At 40.6% G+C, this 19,111-nt stretch overlaps 1 long non-coding RNA gene across 4 annotated transcripts; it reads left to right on the forward strand.

The window, feature by feature from the left end:
• The first annotated feature begins 400 nt into the window (after positions 1-400).
• LOC122464143 lies at positions 401-18,196 on the forward strand. Of its 4 annotated transcripts, none has more exons than XR_006288059.1 (4): positions 403-525; positions 1,178-1,335; positions 15,817-16,095; positions 17,442-18,196. It is a non-coding gene; the product is annotated as an uncharacterized LOC122464143 (long non-coding RNA). The 4 variants fall into 4 exon arrangements; XR_006288061.1 differs by having other exon boundaries at positions 403-467; XR_006288060.1 differs by lacking the exon at positions 1,178-1,335 and having other exon boundaries at positions 401-467.
• Positions 18,197-19,111: the final 915 nt, after the last annotated feature.

The following is a 19,111-nucleotide window of genomic DNA, read 5'->3' on the forward strand; positions in this document are numbered from 1 at the left end:
GGCAATCCCAGGCATATATGCCCCCTTCCCATTTTTACATTTCCAGAATAAACAGATGGATAGACTCTACTACACTACTACTACTAGACTTTGCTATAACACCCTGGTAGCAACTGAAAATGAAGGCAAATAATGCAGTAGTACCCCATTTATTCAAAGATCTCAGGAGCACCAGAAGCCTTTGGATATTCTGGGGATGTGATAAATGAAGGGGGGCTAGTTCCCTTTTATGGACACCCAGCCAGCCAGTTAGCTATAAAGTCCCTCTTTGTGGCTGTTCTCTGCTTGCTTTACCTGTAAAGGGTTAACAAAGTCCCCCAGATAAAGAAAAGGGCACCTGACCAAAAGAGCCAATGGGAAGGCTAGAACTTTTTTAAATTGGGAAAGAAGCTTTCCCTTTGTGTCTGTGGTTGTTCTCTGGAGAGTGGAGACACAGAGCAGCAATGCTGTAAGCAACTTTAAGACAGGTATGATCATAAATCATCAGATCATACCTAGAACTACTTATCTGGAACTCCCAAATGTGTAAGTAGATCAGGAATCTTTAGAAAGATGTGATTAGGTTTATTTCTTATGGCTAATGGACTCCTCTGTGCTAACCCTGTATGCTTTTGTTTGCTTGTAACCTTTAAGCTGAACTCCCAAGAAAGCTATTTTGGGTGCTTAATTTTTGGAATTGCTCTTTTAAAATCCAACAAAAGCCTAAGTTCCAGATGTATTTTCTTTCTTTTTTTTTTTTTTTTTTTTAAATAAAACTTACCTTTTTTTAAGAACAGGATTGGATTTTTGGTGTCCCAAGAGATTTGTTCACATGTTGTTTGATTAGCTGGTAGCAACAGCTAATTTCCTTTGTTTTCTTTCTAAGCTCTTCCCCAGATGGGGAGGGGTGGTGTGAAAGGGCTCGAGGGTATCCCACAGAGAGGACTTCCCAAGTGCTCCTTCCTGGGTTCAAGGGTTTTTTTTACATTTGGGTGGTGGCAGTGTTTACCAAGCCAAGGTCAGAGAAAAGCTGTAACCTTGGGAGTTCAATACAAGCCTAGAGTGGCAAGTATTAATTTTTAAAATCCTTGAGGGCCCCCACCTTCTGCACTTGAAGTGCCAGAGTGGGGATTCAGGCTTGATAGTGGAGCTGGCCCAATCAGCTTTGAAGTCTATACCCAGGGTTTTCTGTTTACAGATAATCAACATTCCCATTGATGGAGGTGCTGGCAGTTGCCTTATGGGTTGATTAGACTTCAGTGGATAAAGATTACTGTGCCAAAGACAAGCCCTGGGGGACATCTTCAATCTTGGGATAAGAGAGAGCTCCAGTTAACTGCAGTTTGAATAAGAAAGGTACTAATACTTGACAAAAAAAAAAAAATTAATCAAACTATGCCACAAACATATTTACAGTATGTTCAAGGATACACATGTCCAAGTAAGGACATATTGCCAACCCATAGTAATAGTTAATTATATGAATTTTAAACAGCACTAGATTCTGAGCTGGCTGAGCCTCTTTCTCAGCAAAACATGCATGAGCATTGAAAACTGGCATAGATTGGTGCTAAGGAATAATCCTTCTTTTCTTTGCCAGGGCTTGAAAACCTTATACATTTCCAAATGAATGGGTGAATTAACTCTGTTATTTGAATGACACTCCTCCTTCCAGTGGACTATAGAAGCAATGCAAATGATATTCAATCAATCTGATTCAATTAGTTTGTGTAATATTGGTTTTAACCTCATTGATAAGAACCTAAAGAGACATTTTAAATGATTGTTTCCACTTTTATTGTCTTCCTCCTTTATTCAAATTCAGCACAGCAGAGTCAGTAAAGGAAAAGACTAACTTTTTCTCTCCAAAAACTCTTTAAATCATTTTTAATTTATTTCTTTGGATTAATCGGCTCCTCTTCTCAAAATGAGAATATGAACAATTATGTACAAAGATGCATGCTGAAATTATAGACTAGATAAATACCCACGATATCATCTTCCCTATGCAGAAAACTCCTCATGACTATGACCTTTCTTTAACACACTTATATCCTTCTGAATAATATGAGAGAAAAGTGTGTCCTAAAAGTCAACAAACATAGACTCTGTCATACTGAGGGGGGCAGGGAAGTATTCCAGAGCTGAAGCACCTTCCCTGAAGAACTTGACCCTTAACTGTCAGACCTCTCCTATTTAAATTTAAGGGATCTAGATCTTCTCAGCTGAACTCAGCTACCACACCAGCATATAAGCAAGACAGACAGGCCCAGATCCTGTCAGTTAGCAGCTTTAATATGTTTGAGGATCTGGGCCATGGTCTGTAAAGTTGCCGGGACCCATTCATCTAGCATTTTAGGTCAAAACCAACACCTTGAATTGTAAAAGGAAACAAACTGAAAGCCAGTGCATTTTGTGGTGCGTGCATGTAAAATGTTCCTTGTGAGAACCATTAATGACCAGGTGGGATGTTTCATTTACAAGGATGGAGTTCTTGAATATATTTCAGGTGTAGAATTATTTAAAGTACATAGTATAATCAACTCATAAAGTTCTGTCTGAAAGGAAATTCAGCTCTTTGCAGCTGCAAGTTAGGACCTATGTATCTAGTGGCAGCTTAGCAGTCAACAGTATCTTCAGGTTGTAAACTTAAATAACAAATTGCAGGTGAGCTCCCTCAGCTGAGGAATCTGACAGAATCTCTGCAATTTCTTCTAGTTGTTTTCCTCACACCCATGTGATAGCATTAGCTCAGTCTGATTTGGATACAGCAGGAAGGGCACATAAAATCTTCCTTATTTGGAATTTATTTATAGAATAAAGTTTCTCCAGAAGTACCTCATCAGCGTATGTTAGTGCAGGCCTTTTCAGCATTTGTTTTGTATTTTATTTCTATCTGTTGTTCAGATGCTTTATTCTCTCTGGAAATGTGGCTGTGCATTGAAATAGAGATGACTTTTGTGGGGGTGGGAGTAAGAACCAGTCAGATAAAAGGGGTGTCTCAAGTAGGGGGGTAGTGATCTATGTCTCCATGTCTAGTTGGCCGCTGGTATCAAGCGGAGTGCCCTAAGGGTTAGTCCTGGGGCTGGTTTTGTTCAAGATCTTCATTAATGATCTGGATGATGGCGTGGATTGCACTGTCAGCAAGTTTGCAGATGACACTAAACTGGGAGGAGTAGTAGATAGGATACAAATGGACCTAGACAAATTAGAGGATTGGGCCAAAAGAAATCTGAGGTGGTTCAACAAGGACAAGTGCAGAGTCCTGCACTTAGGACAGAAGAATCCCATGCACTGCTACAGACCAGGGACTGAGTGACTAGGCAGAAGTTCTGCAGAAAAGGACCTAGGGGTTACAGTGGACGAGAAGCTGGATATGAGTCAACAGTGGGCCTTGTTGCCAAGAAAGCTAATGGCATTTTGGGCTGTATAAGTAGGGGCATTGCCAGCAGATCTAGGGACGTGATCATTCCCCACTATTCGACATTGGTGAGGCCTCATCTGGAGTACTGTGTCCAGTTTTGGGCCCCACACTACAAGAAGGATGTGAAAAAATTGGAAAGTGACCAGCAGAGGGCAGCAAAAATGATTAGGGGACTGGAACACATGACTTATGAGGAGAGGCTGAGGGAACTGGGATTGTTTAGTCTGCGGAAGAGTATAATGAGGGCGGATTTGATAGCTGCTTTCAACTACCTGAAAGGAGGTTCCAAAGAGAATGGATCTAGACTGTTCTCAGTGGTAGCAGATGACAGAACGAGGAGTAATGGTCTCAAGTTGCAGTGGGGGAGGCTTAGGTTGGATATTAGGAAAAACTTTTTTTCACTAGGAAGGTGGTGCAGCACTGGAAAGCGTTACCTAGGAAGGTGGTGGAATCTCCTTCCTTTGAGGTTTTTAAGGTCAGGCTTGACAAAGCCCTGGCTGGGATGACTTAGTTGGGGATTGGCCCTGTTTGAGCAGGGAGTTGGACTAGATGGGCACCTGAGATCTCTTCCAACCCTGATATTCTATGTCTGTTTATAGATGTCTGTGCATAAATGCACTCAGAAGGATTAGAAGGGTGCCTGTCCAAATCATACTGACTAAGACAGTGGATGCTGAACTCAAGACCAATGCTTTCAGCTGATTAATAAAAAAAATACTCTTTACTCTTCTGTGGAGAAAAAAATAGAACAATACTCAAAAGCTGAGTAGAGAGAACACACTTAAATGACTTGTTTGGTTATACTTTTATCATCATGTTCTGCCAAGTAGTTTTTAAATCAGAAGACAGAATAGTATGGGGAAATCCTGTTAATCCTGCTTTTCTGACCTGTTCTTGTTAGAGTATGAGCTTTGGAAGCAACAAACTACAGAAAGTCTATGCCACCTCTCTAACATTATTATCCCCCCCCCCCCTGCTGTTTTAATTTATGTGTTTAATTTTGGTTTGCAGGGTGCAATATGGCTAATTGCTTGAGAACTGCACAACCTTACAAGTGAAATTTTGTTTTTTTATAATTGTGGCACAGCAAGTGTAATAATGTACATTTAATTTCTCAAAGACAATTATGCTAATAGAATTTGAATAAAAATTTACACTTTATGCAGGATAATGGCCTCCACCTCCTAATTTATACTAATGTATTTCTGTAAAGAATTTTAAATAAGCCACTTCAACCTGGGGCTGGCAGGGTGGAAGCACAGGACTGACAGTGCACCAAACCCTTAGGAGGAACAGAAACACTTTATATACATTGGTAGTAAACCCTGCCAGAGGTCAGGTGTAGGAGCAGTGCTTGACAGACCCCAGAAGGAGCTTCATCCAGCCCCACTCACTTGGAAGGTTGTGTGAATCCAAGTTTGGCTTCTAGAGAGAATAAACAGGAAAAGAAGGGTCCATATGTAAGGCCCTTCAGTGACATACCTTCAGGGAGCTGAGCACTCCTGCAAAGTGCTGAGTGCCCTTGACTCTCTCTCTGACATGAGTGGACCTTAAGGAAGGACACGTCCTCACATGACAACTCAGCAGCTTATCCAATATTCAAAAGCACTGAGCCCTCAGCAGCTCCCATTGACTTTGAAAGCAGCTAGAAACGGGGGAGAAGAAGAGTGGTTTATTTTTAAGGCCCTTCTTAAGCAGTGGTTGAGTTTAAGGGCTTGAAAAAGGCTCTGAGCAGGGGCGCTGGAACATGAGCATAGTTTGGGAGGCAGGGGGCTGCATTACCCCCTTCAAACTGCAAGCCTTGTGCAGGCACGGAGTGGCGCTGGCAGGGGCTTCGCTTTGTGACAGGGGAGCTGACAAGGTGATCAGCTCCCCCACCATAAAGCGTAGCCCCTGCTGGTGGCACCAGTCTCTTCCTGATCGGGGAGCTGAGGTGGGCCTTTACTGCAAGGCCCAGCCCCTCTCCTGCTCCTCCTCTTCTCCTGGAGGCCCCGCCCCCAGTCAGGCTGGATACCAGAGCTGAGTAATAGAAAGAGCCATGCAGGGAGCCCAGGACACTGTGGGGAGCCCCAGATCCTCCACCTGCCCTGAACAGTGCATCCCGGGGGGTGGGGATGCAGGCCAGGGATTACTCTCAGACACGCTGGCCCCCGACCAAGGGCAGGTGGAGGGTCCAGGGCTCCTCACAGTGGCCGAGGCTCCCTGGGCAATTCTTACCATGCCAAGCTCCAGCTTCTGGCCCGGCCAAGGGGTGGGACCTCAGGAGGAGCAGGGGGTGGGGCCACAGAGGGGCAGGGCGTCATGGCCCATCCACTTCTACTTCTATTGAAGTTCCGGTGCTCCTGGCTCTGAGGAGACAAGACGCTCCATATACTGATCTTTGATATCCACCCACTTAAATTTATTTCTAAACATTTGAGTAATGCCCATAGAAGAATTATCATGTGGAGACAAAACTTTCAAAGTTTCCATTGTAGCTGAATGCAAAACAGCATCTACTGAATATGAAATTGTACAGTCCTGCACTTTGTCCCACCAAATTATTTCTAATGCAATGGCACTGGATAGGTCAATGCTGTTTTATATTTTAAAATCCTGTGAGCATGTCTTAAATCAGTAATTGGGCCAGAGCCCTGAATTCTCTCCAGATGCTTTATGCTGCTCTACTGAAGGAAAGGAAATGGTGAAGGAAAGGAGATTAGGATTCCCTCTGTACCATTTCTCTCCCTAATCACAGGTGGGAGAGAGGGGACATGGCTCAACAGCTAAGGAGGATCCAAGCTTATGGTGTTTATAGTACCTCAATGTCTAACATGAATATCCAGTTGTTGCTCGTAAAACCTTGCCATGTACCTGTTTTACTATTGATTACATCTGCAGCATTTCCCTGTCATTAGAATTAGGAACTATTGTAAATTTCATGGGAACCGCTTAAACAGTGAAGTGTGATAAATGAAGGCTTTTAAAGGTGCTGACTGTAATACTGGATTAATACAAAATGGCATGATTAATGCCTAGACAGTCAGATCATAGTTTTTGTTTTAATTATTACAGTACTTTTTTTTTCTAAAGCCATAAGTGGATTTACTGGTGAAAGTACTGGACTGACAGCCCTAGAAGTTGAAGTTTATTTATCCACTGAAAAGCTGTATACACAAGCAGCAGGCTGTGCAAACCTCCCCTATGCTCTCCCAGCGGTGTACTTCTACTGTGTTCTGGATGAGCCTTCACTCTCCATACTCGGCTAACCATCCCTACTACCTACTGAAATCGCAAATAAAGGGTTTAATTTGGTGGTCTTTTTGCAGTGTGGACATCTACTAGACCATAGATTGAGGTCACCCCACTCATTTCACGAACAATGGTTATGATGGACCAAACTATATTATCCAAAATATCCTCATGATTTCCCATTCTATGTATGGACAAATACTATTATGTCTCAGATACCATAGGGTAGTAACTGTTGCTATGTAATATTGACCATTATAGGCCATCAATTTATAACTACTTTTACTACCTACTGTAGCAGGTATGGCTTCAGTATGGTGATTTACAGGTAAAAGGCTTCAAATTTCTTTTTTTTTTTAAACTCCTTATTTTCACTGGGGACTTCATAAAAGCAAGAGTCCCTCTCATATAATCAATTTTTCAGGAGTTAGTTAATGTTATTGTAACACATCTGTAGCTTGTTCTTCTTTTGTTTTCCTCTGATAGCTTTAAATGCAGAGTGCCTTATAACCCTGGATGGGAGAACTGATCTGCATAAAATAAGAATGGATATGGGTCTTCACAGAAAACACAAACCAAATCTTCTTTATTTTAATTGCTGAAATTTGCAGAATAAACAGATTATAAAAACAGAATAGAGAGGTGATAACATTATTATTATTTATATAGCACCATAAATGTGCATTCTGGTTAACAGACAAATAAAAGCCATCTCAAGAGATCACTTCAAGTTCATCTTCAGCATGGAGTGCAACTTTCTCTGGAACATTTTTTCCTTTTTCTGAATTATAAAAGCCAACATTTTCAAACTTGGTTGCCTTAAGTTTAGGAACTTAGGGCTAGAGTTTTAAAGGTATTTAAAGTCTGCTCCTTAAATCCTTATTTAAGCTAATAAAATACGAGGTTTGATTTTCAACAATGTTCAGCAGTAGATGACATTGGCAAAACTCCCATTGATTTCACTGGAGCCAGGATTTGACACTCAAAACTCCCAGCAAAGTCAGTGGAGGTGGCCGGTGCACTGTTTCTGAAAATCAGGCCTTTAATTTAGTTTCCTAAATGTGGATTTAGGGACCTTGCTTTAGGTTTAAAATGTTGGCAAAAATTGCTGCTTAGCAACACACCAAAGAGTGTGATTATTTGTCACCCATCACCAGATTTCCAGTAAAACTATACTAAGTTTTTGTTAAGAGGAGAGAAACTGAAGTTGGTCAGTCCTATAATGAGTCTGTGTGAAAGAAAAAGCATAAAGGAAGGACTGAGAGAAAGCATAGTTGGAGGACTGGTTTGAATTAGTTCATACATCTCTGCCACCCACACATCAACAATATTGCACCCGCTTCAGGAAGGAAGAGTCTAGATTTTTCTCATTCTGAACAATCATTGACTTCCCCCTTCTACCCTTTCTGTCTTGTCTATTTATAGTATAAGCTCTTCAAAGCAAGTGCTGACTCTCACTATGTGTTGTGATAGTGCCTAGCACAAGGGACCCTGATTGTGGCTGGTGACTCTAAAACAGAGGTGGGCAAACTATGGCTCGCGGGCCACATCCAGCCCGTGGGACCCTCCTGCCCAGCCCCTGAGCTCCTGGCCCAGGAGGCTAGTCCCAGGCCCCTCCCCTGCTGTTCCCCCTCCCCCGCAGCCTGGTCAGCCGGGCAGCGCTGTTGCAGAGCCACGGCCTGACCCTGCGCTCTGGGCGGCGTGGCTGTAGTGCCGCCAGCCACCGGCGCTCCAGGCAGCGCGGTAAGGGGGCAGAAGGGGTTGGATAGAGGGCAGGGGAGTTCGGAGGTATGGTCAGGGGTCGGGGGTGTGGATAGGGGTTGGGGCAGTCAAAGGACAGGGAACAGGGGGGTTGGATGGGGCAGGGATGCCGGGGGGCAGTCAGGGGTGGGGGGGCTTGGGGGTAGTCAGGGAGCAAGGGGTGGTGGATGGGGCAGGAGTACCGATGGGGGGGGGGGTGCATCGGGGGAGTTGGAAGGGGCAGGAGTCCCGGGGGAGCGGTCAGGGGACGAGAAGCGGGGGAGGGGGGGGGGTGTTGGATAGGAGGCAGGGGTCAGGCCACACCTGGCTGTTTGGGGAGACACAGGCTCCCCCTAACCGGCTCTCCATACAGTTTTGGAAACCCAAAGTGGCCCTCAGGCCAAAAAGTTTGCCTGCCCCTGCTCTAAAAGCAGTACTATAGTGCAAAAAATAAGTAATAGTAGCCTTAAGCAGAGAGAAACAATAGTCCAGCTGCAATATTTCCCTGTGTGTAATGGCCTAAAGGTACCCCCAAATCAAAAGCTCATCTCTTAACATCTAAACATATTAAATGTAGATACTCTGAAACCTAGTATAGATATGTGTAGCAGCCGTGGTAGTCTGTATCCGCAAAAAGAACAGGAGTACTTCTGGCACCTTAGAGACTAACCAATTTATTTGAGCATAAGCTTTCGTGAGCTACAGCTCACTTCATCAGATGCATGCAGTGGAACATGCATCCGATGAAGTGAGCTGTAGCTCACAAAAGCTTATGCTCAAATATATCTATACTAGTCTTATAACTCACCTTTTCTTCGTCATACACATGGCTTAGGGTTGTGAGGTATACTCTTTTTGAGTTTCTGTAGCTCCACAGACCATGAAATAACATCCCAATCACTGTACTCCTTCCACTACTCATCCTTATCCATTTGAGAGAGAGTGCAGATGTGCAACCATGTACCAATGGGTGGTAATCTTAAATTAAGCCTCCCGCAGACTGAAATTTGGAGAACAAAAACATAAACACTGCATTACTTCCTGCAAGATTTTGGGATTTAAATGCATGTTCCCAGCTCTGTGTGTTTGGAGGTAAGGGATGCAATATTAAAGCTTTTTAAAGTCTGCCAAAAATACATGCTTGTCAATAAGTCCTAAACAAAACTTGATTTAAAGGCAAAAATCCCTAGTGAATGCTTGGTTTTTCAATGGCACCTGTACAAATGGGTGGATTAGTAAATAGAGGGAAAAGGGGCAGTAGTCATCTAATTCTCATGTCCTTTAGAGTAAGAACTGACACTCTTTCTAAGAACTGTGAATAATAAAGTAGATGTTTTAGTACCATATTAGTTTCTTAAATTGCTCAAATTAGCAGGCCAGAAATGTGTGTCAAGAATGGAATTTAAATTTGGAACACACTTGTTTCCCACATGGTCAAAGTGATTGCAGTGATAGGGAAGATGTTATTTTTGCTTCGGAATGTTCTATCCTGACAGTTTCAAGGCCTATACAAGTATACAGTTTCAAGGCCTCTCTTTATGTTCACGTTCTAATCCACTGGAATATTCGGTGAAATTCTGGCTGCAGTGAGGTGAATGGGAGTTTTGCCATTGACTTCAGTGGAGCCAGGTTTTTGCCTGTTTATACAGACCAAAACAAATCCATCAGAGATGGGTCACTGTGTAGGGTCAGCTAAATTAGAGCTTGACCCTTCACTTTCTTAACCCATATCATACCGAGGATGGCATCCAAAGTACGTGACGAAAGAGGGGTAAGTAGTACATGTGGAAGGCATTTATTCCTACAGTCCTATTTCTGAATAAATGCTTCCAGACACAATCCTCTTTCTGAACCACGGAATCAGAACAGAGAGATTATAAATAGGCTTGGAAAGGTGGGCTTTTTGTTGGGAGATATCAATAAATGTCAGTTTCACCCTGTGCTCACAAACTAATGAAAAAGTAAGAAAAATGCTGCTTGAGAAATTACTTGAGTTTGATTTAAGGACATTTAGTTTGTCTATTTCGACATGTGATGTTGACAGTTATAAAGCTTTAATATTTTGAATCTTAACTTCTACTGCCATTAAATAATTGTCTAGCCCATTCTCAGGAACCTCTTCCCCTCATTTCCCTCTACTGTGAAAATTTAACTCAAGCATCTTTTTCATTTTTTTTATTAAACACAAATATCAATATGATCAAAAAAAGAAACGCTGAATTCTGCTAAGCCTAATTTTAAAATGACAGAGATGAGAAATTTACCCTGACATTTTATTTTGAGGCATCAGTGAAAAGGGCAGATAGTCCCTATCTGTTTAAGGGTCTCACTCAGGCAGATTCCCATTGACTTCAATAGGCTCTATTGATTTCAATGGGCCTTGGATCAGGTGCCAGTCCAAAGGGTTTCAAAAGGCAAGAATTTGAGGTCTGTGAATGCACTTACCAACATGCCTTTCCAGAACCCTCCAGGAAGAGCAGTATGGTTGCACTTGGAGCAGTGATATAAAGAATCAGGTGAAGTGCTATTTGACAGTTTACTCAAGCTACCTCTGGCCTTGATCCAGTAAAACACCTAAACATGTACTTCACTTTCAACACGTGAGTGATCCCATTGAGGTCATTGGGACTACTCACAAGCTTAGATTTAAGCATATGCTTAAGTGTTTTGCTGGATCAAGGCCTCTATGCCCTTAATTCCCTGAAGGATTTATTAATAATTACAGGGGACATCCCTGTGACAGGGTGCCTGGAATGGACCACACTGAAAGCACCACGCTGAGAGCAGACTGCAAGAAACAGGGCAGACAATCCCCAAAGACTGGTGGTTTATTCTATAATTAGATTCACCAAAACAGTAACCCAGGAGCTTCTGTAGCACCTTTAGGCATGCCAGCCCTTGGCTCCCATCCAGACAAACAGATCTAATATAGTGAGAGGTTACTGAAAACCCAATTTACCATATGTAAGTTTCTACTAATCCCAAAGGATCAGATGCTTACCCCCAGGTCAATGTGTATCTCAGATCTTTCCCAAATATCATGCTGTCAGCCAATCCTGACTTTATTAACTAAAGATTTTACTAATAAAAGAAGACAGTCATTGAATGGTTAAGGAATATACATATAAGTGACTTTCAGTGTTAACAGACCAGGATAATAGCAGTGATGGAATAGACTGCTGGCTTGCAAAAGTCTCTCTGGTAACTTCCAAAAGATTGGAAGGTCTTCAGACCATTGTTCAAAGCATTTCTTTTAGTTGTAAATCCACAGTCCAGAGAACTGGAGCAGGAATGAGGTAAAATGGAGATGTCTCAGGTGTCTTTTATATCCTCTGCCACACGAATGAAAATTTACTGTCCCAAACAAAGCCCACAGCCCCTGTGTATGGAAAGTTATTGACAAAGATGGCATCTGAGGTCACATGTCCACATCACATGCTCTTACTTGTTTTGCTGAATCACAGAGGTAACCATTGGCTTCTTATTGTCTGAGGCATCTGCAGGAAGACGCATTGAAAAGCTAATCTCCATTAACGGCCCATCATCATCTGAATGGTCCATCAACAATTGAACGGTTCATCAACACTGGGCAGGCTAGACTGGATGTAAAACTATCTTGTGGGTGTCATGCAAGAACAAAACACATGTTTGAGATACAAATACATAGCAAATAGTCATAACTTCAAATACAAAGATGATACATGAGTAAAAAATGGAATTATCATATTTTGTAGATTTACAACTTTTTCCATTGATACCTTACATGACATACTTTGTATATGATTTGTTGCAATTGTATAACAGTGGTAGCAACAATGATATAAATGGCCATTTTCAATCATATAGCAGCATAAGCCCTTTACAGAGTATGGAGACTTGGCACACCCTGGTCGGGGTAAACGCAAGACTGTCTTTATTTCCTGTTTACTTCTTGCTCTGTGCCTCCTAATGGCCACTCTAAACATCCACAACTAATACCGCTGGTCAGTACTAAAATTGATGTCTTTCCCTTTTTTACAGATATCCTGACATTTGGCTTGGCATGCAATGCTCCAGCTTAGTCCAAGAAGTTCTTCTAACCAAAATCCATCTTCTTTAACACTGCAAAGGAATAGTCCCACTCAACCCAATCAAACATCTTCTCAGCACCTAAATAGATTAAGCTAAGAACCCTGGACCCATAGTCAGCAGACTGATGATGCTTAATAAAGCCTGTTTAGTCTCTGTGAATAAAAGAATTTAACCACCATATCTAACCATGCTGCTAGGACGTTTCCCAGAATTTTAACATCTCTCTTTAATTGTGAAATGTTCCTATCTAAAGCACATTCTTCCAGCGCTTTCCTTCTATTGGTATAAGCATAATAGTTGCATTGTAAGCAAGGGAGCAATCTCTTGTTTTATAATTTTTGATAAGTTAATTGAAAAACTGTTAGAGCAAATTGACCAGGATGCTGGGCTCCTTATCAGGGATGATAGGTAGTTGGTCCTTGGCTAGGGAGGAGGGTACAGTATATTACCTTTATTACCTACTTTGTATGAGTACAAATGATTTAATAACAGTTCTGAAAAATATTCTTTGGGTCAGGGAGGGTGAAAGTTACTCCCTGGACTTTAGATTCTTTAATTGGTTTTCCCTGAATCTGTTTTCTAAGTGGTCTTGGTAAACCTGAATCAGCTTTGTTACCCCTAAAAAATAATTTGCTCTTATTAAGATCAAGTACTCACTGCTATGATTTAATATGTTAAGTTCACCACCAATATTAGAAAGCCTGAACCAAAGCTCACTGAAGTTAATGGAGAGACTCCTAATGAGTCCAATGGTTTTTAGATCAGGCTTAAGTAGGGTTTCAGTCTTACTCTACTTAAAATCAAATCCCTACCACTAAGAAAAATTATCTTTTCAATTTGAGATAAGTCCCTGACTGTTTACTTTAGATGGTGGCTGGATCATTTCTCTCTTCTTGTAGGCCTTAGCAGCATCCCGTAAAATAGTCATCTGTGGCACTATTGTCACTTTCAGCTATAATTTTCCTCATCCCTCTCCCGCCCCCATTTATTTCTTGAAACAGTTCTGAAATCATTCCTATTGCAACAGGTTAATGTTTATTTCACCAACTGTACCCTCCTTGTGGAATATCTAATAGTAATACATTAGTCCCCAGGTGAATCATTATGTCGTTGGACACAATTATATTGTTGGTTGAGCCCACAGAAATTTTCTAGCTCGATTATTTTATTTTATTTTTTTTCCAGGGTCTGGGGTGGGGGAGGCCATGCTGGTACTGAACTGATGTCTGTCTGAAAATAAATTGCATTACAGGCTGCAGGCATTATTTTCCCTTCAAGTTTAACTCAAACCTAAATCAGAAAGCTCTTCTACAAGTGTCCAGTGCATTTGTTGATAACACTGGGAATTCTTCTGAAATTGATATGTATTCTGAGAAATGGAGCAATTAAAACCCTTCACTAAACAAAACTAACCTCGCACATTGTGTAGTACGAGGGACTGTGCGTTTAGGAAAATGACCTTTTTAAGGCATTTTAGTCACAGTTGAACAAACTGATAAATTAGGAGTTGCTAGAGAGCAGTAAAGAAGACAAAAGAGAGGAGCTAGGGATTGAGGGGAGGAAAGACTGGGAGAAAGGAAAAGGAGGGAAAGGGCAAGGAAAAATTATGGTGTTGCCAGACCTGAATGTTCCAAAGCTTGAGTCAAGCCCCCCAAAATCACGAGAGTGGCCTAAAATCATATTTTGAACATATAACAAATGCTGAGTTCCTTTACTTTGCTGTCTCATTTCTGAGTCTTTTAGGTCATGTTTTTGAGCTTTTCTCCACAAACATGATGACTAAAAAGTTCATTTTAAGAAAAATGAAGATTGAGATTTTCATGTAATCACTTCACTCCAGAAACAGAGGCTTCAAGCAAAACACCACATATCATGAGACTCATGATAAAATCTTTCAAGTTACAACACTGGAACTGGGTGTGCAATTCAGTCTCCAGAGAGGGAGAAAGAAGAGGTCATGTACATGCATAATGGAAAGTATTACCCGGGATTGCTAAAAGAAAAAACTAGAGTTAATCCATTAGTAGCCAACATCTGAACTGTCAAACCAACAGTGGAGTGCCAAAGAACTAAAAAAGGCTCCCTGGTGTTCCATTATCAATAAGTGAGACAGAAAGAATGGTAGGAAAAAGATTTTTATGAAGTATGCTGAGCAGTCACATATATAATGTTAATAGGCAGATCTTATATATCTATAACCTGCCTATTATCATTTTCTGTATAAGCTTCTTGAGCTGTGCATGTGCATTATTAATTATTTGTATTGTGGGGTCTCAGTGGGCTAGACACATTACATAGGTAGAAACAGTCCCTGTTCTGAAGAACTTAAGTCTAAAAAGGAAGGCAATATATGAAGGGTGGGTAGAGAGATATCAAGACGTGTATAAAGAAAATGTTAATTAATAGGCACATTTACAATGTTCTTAACTCCCTATATAGTCATAAAAAGCTGAGTTCAGCAGCCAGATGAAGTATAGAGGGATTGCACATCTTGCTATCTAGTCTTCTCCAGGAGATGCAAAAATACAACGATGCAAAAAAGCTTAAAACTCCAGTATCAATGTATAGACAGCACTATAGTATATTAATTATCTACCATAAGCCAGTCTGAACATTATTGCTGAACCAGAGAAAAGTAACTTTTAGTGCTGTAATTAAAAATGTGGTGTTAAGCCACCATGATTCATCCTATGAATTCCAGTGAGAGTCTGCTACAATAGCCCTTGCAAACTTCTCTGCCTTTTCAGTGTGCTCTAGGAGTGGCAAAAGGTGTTAGTAAAATACAAAAAGGGGACGTGTTTTGTTCTTGTTCCACGCTTTAGATGCAAAGTACATATTAGCTATTCCTCAGACAATACTTGGTTTTTAATGGGGTTAAAGGCTGCACAATGTGTCTGAGTCTCTAGACGGATATTAGGGAGGAAGGAAAAACTAGCACTATGAAAAGGACATATCATACCATTACTTGCTTCTTTCAACATGAGTTCTCTGGCGTGTTATCTAAAATACTTGACTGTGATCATCCTTGGTCTATTGACATTTGACGGGAGGGTGGGAGCAACACGGTTTTCTGTGTATGTTTGATTTCCAGTGCAGTTTTGCCCTATTGGCCCCAGAGCCTCAGGGATCAGAGCTTGGATATAATAAATCAGGAAGTGGCCATCTGCACACTTTGTATACCAAAAATCCTCAGGTTTGACCTCTCTAAGTCCTCAAACTAATCCATTGTCCAAGGGCTTTTTACCCAACAATCTGATCTTTTTCTCTCTTCACCACAATGAGAGTCAAAAGTCTTTGATTCATACTTCCCAGTTCTCTCCTTTACCGACAGTTCCATTACAGAAATTTTTGACTATCCATTTTCCTTTCAGATACGGTTAAAAGCCTTCCAGTTCTGAGAGATGTGGAGCTACAACGGGCTCAGGAGACTTGAAGGAAGGAGTTGTGTGTCCTTTAATGGCAAATGAGGAGGAATTCACATTTCTCACACAGTGGTTTTCTTTTCTTTGACCAACAAGAGTTACTTCTAGATATTCTAGGCATCACCTGGTAGAATAGCGCAGCAAAGTGGCTGTTATTAGGGAAAGGGAAAAGAAATTTGAGACGCTCCATTTAAGCTTGGCAAAATGAAACTACCACCTTCATAAAAGGTGAGAGTACCATCCATTCCCAGTTTCTTAAGTTCGTCAGATCTCTTTACATCCTTTACAATGTCCAGAATGAGATTCCAAACTTTGGTGGTTTGAAAAACGTTCACTTAGCCTTTTTCATTATTTGAATGAGAAGAAAACATTTTTTCACCTCTTTGCACTTTCCAGTTTGGGTTGGAAGCAGTAATATCAAAATACCACAAGGAATACAACAGAAGTGTCATGGTACTCTTGGTCTTGAGAGAACAAGGAGGTACTGAAAATCTCAGGAGAGCCTGATCTGGTGAGATCCAAAGTGGTTTGGATAAGCCAAAAATTGGGATGGTTATCTGAGCCCCTGAATTGCCTGAGATTTCTTCTTCATGATGTATAATGCATTTTGTAAAATTTTTTGGATGTTTACCAGATATGCTATAACAGCTGCTCTAAATTCATTTTAAATAAGTGTTTACAATTTATATTACTGTCCTAATAAACTTTTAATGGTTCCTTTGGGACCATTAAGTTTTATCAACTAAACATATATTTTGGGCCTTTTAAAAAGCATAGACCTCTTGTATTAGGGACAACAAAGATCACCTGAATCGTTCAGCGATGCAGCCTTTATTTTGTATGACTGCTCATTTTATTCTGCTTCTGTTGATTATCTTTTCTAACTTGCTCCAGCATATCTGATATGATGGTGCGTTCACCAACTCTTCTGTGAATTTACTCCAAGGCCCAGTTCCTGTTACTGTTAAGTGGTTAAAGTCTTAGTCAGTCCTCGCACTTGCAAAGTTTCACTTTACTGAATGAGAATTTGTATGAATGAAGATTATGTGAAAGCAAATTAAGGACCTCACAATTTGTCCCACTGGGCCTAAACCTTTTCTTTCCTAGCTCCAGGTCACTGCTTTGTCCAGTCATCTTCCCACACAATTAATAATTTAAGTTATCCACTGATTTGTATACCTCCTCCTTATTTTACAAGGAATTCAGTATTTCACATCATTGATGTATTAACTTCCCTATCTGGGAAAAATAACTCTTCACAGATTTCTAACCAGGTATCCTCACGCCCATATTTATTTTGAGCTTTGGAATCCACATCTAGTACAAAATCTGTGACCGGTGTTCATTGTTCCTTCTCACCCTGGTTTAATTCAGTTTTACTTTGAGTTTTCAGAATGCAATATGATATGAGTGAGAAGATTTTTATTTTAATTTCCTGATGGCTGAGATTTTAAATTGAACATTAGCCTTACATTAACAATGTTTAGAAACAATTAATTCCCCTGTATTTAATCAAAAAAGAGAGAAGAAAAATGTCCTGTACTTTATAACACTGATTTTTAAATATCCCATAGGGACTTTGAAGATCACGCTATGTTGCAGTGGAATTGGAGGACATAAGGTGTTTCTGTTTCAAATTTTTGACTGGGAAAAATATTCTGCAAGGCTGGGAGAAGAGGGCAACAGCACATCCATTTACTTTGGCAGTAGTTTTGTTGGAGTGTGACCTGTAACCAGCACTCTGAGCAAAAATGTCAACTCAAGATTAACATAGGAACTGGCAGCAGTGAAGTCAGAAAGCCAGCTCAAGGGACTGGCATGTACGAACTTGTAGTCTGACAGTTAAATTAAGAAGCTGTTTTAGAAGCCTTTCGCAGAGGATGACTCATTTTGTAAAATCATCTGAGGGCAAACATGGGGATGAAAGTAGACTAAAATAGCAACTGGTGCTAATGTAGGAAATATAACTCTAGAGGACTTTGAAATGGGAAATGTTTCTGAGAAGTGGTCCATGTGGAAGAAGTAGATCATTTTGGTTCTTGCAGGACAAGAAGCAGACAAATTGTCAAAGACCCAAAAGGCTGCACATTTACAACCATGAACTGGACAGAAAGGAAACAAGATCAGCAGTACACAGGAATCCAACAGATAGATCACCTCAGCTGACTGAAAAACCCTGGACAAGTTATTTTGTTCAGGAGTATTTTAATCTATGCCAAAATATATTTTTTTCAAAAGTTGTTTTGATTTTTTTTTTTAAATGTAGTAAAGTCAATAGACAAATTACCTCAGCTGCAATACAAAATAAAATACTGCATTTGCATATGAACATATGTTAAAAGACTGATTTTTATTAGGGGTAAGACACTGAAAAATTAGGAAAAACTGTGATTTGGACCCTAAATAGGGCAGGGAGAATAGCAGGATATGCCAGATATCCAAGCAGCAAAATAGTATCTGGCCCGATCAACTTACTATTGAAGTCAAAAGGAGTTTTTCCCTTCAGTCAAACAGGAGCTGGATCAGACCATAGTGAGTTACACTAAATGGGGAATATATACTGGACATCTGTGTCAAGCACATCATTGTAGAGGTAAACCACAGAAAATAAAACCAGTTTAATACAAAAGGAGGCAGAACTTGGAGCTAAGAAGTTTAGCAGATAAAGAAGCAAGGGAAGAAATCTGCAGAAGCACATGTTTGTGTGCACACATACACACATGACATGAGTTGCCTGGCATAGGAAAAATACATGCCATGATGAAAAAAGAGGATCGTTTTGATTATATCTGATGATCATATAATTAGAGAGGACTAAACAGTCAGGGTGAGATGTTAATCAGAGATTGATGCTGTACAGGACGCGGCCTCCTTCTAGCACCAATACAAGTGGCAGAAATTTAAGAAAGAAGCAAGACTCATCATGAGAGGCACATAAATACCCAAGAAATTCAAAATTCAACAACTGACCTATGTTCCAGTAGCAAAGTATTGAAAACATTTGAAACAAACAGCAATGAAAAGCCAGTGAGACTAACCAAATTAGTACCCCTTTTCGGCATTAAGAACATCTTTTTGATCAAAGGGAGACTAAGACTTTAAAAACACTTTTTATTACATTTGAACTTATTAAACATATTGAAATACTCTGAACAGTACAAATAATAATGTGCAAATGAAGGAGTGAATGCAGATAAGGTGGCATATACAATGTTGTATAGGAAACACACATGAGGGTACTTCT

This window comes from Chelonia mydas, chromosome 1, assembly GCF_015237465.2.
Source record: "Chelonia mydas isolate rCheMyd1 chromosome 1, rCheMyd1.pri.v2, whole genome shotgun sequence".
NCBI lineage: Eukaryota > Metazoa > Chordata > Testudines > Cheloniidae > Chelonia > Chelonia mydas.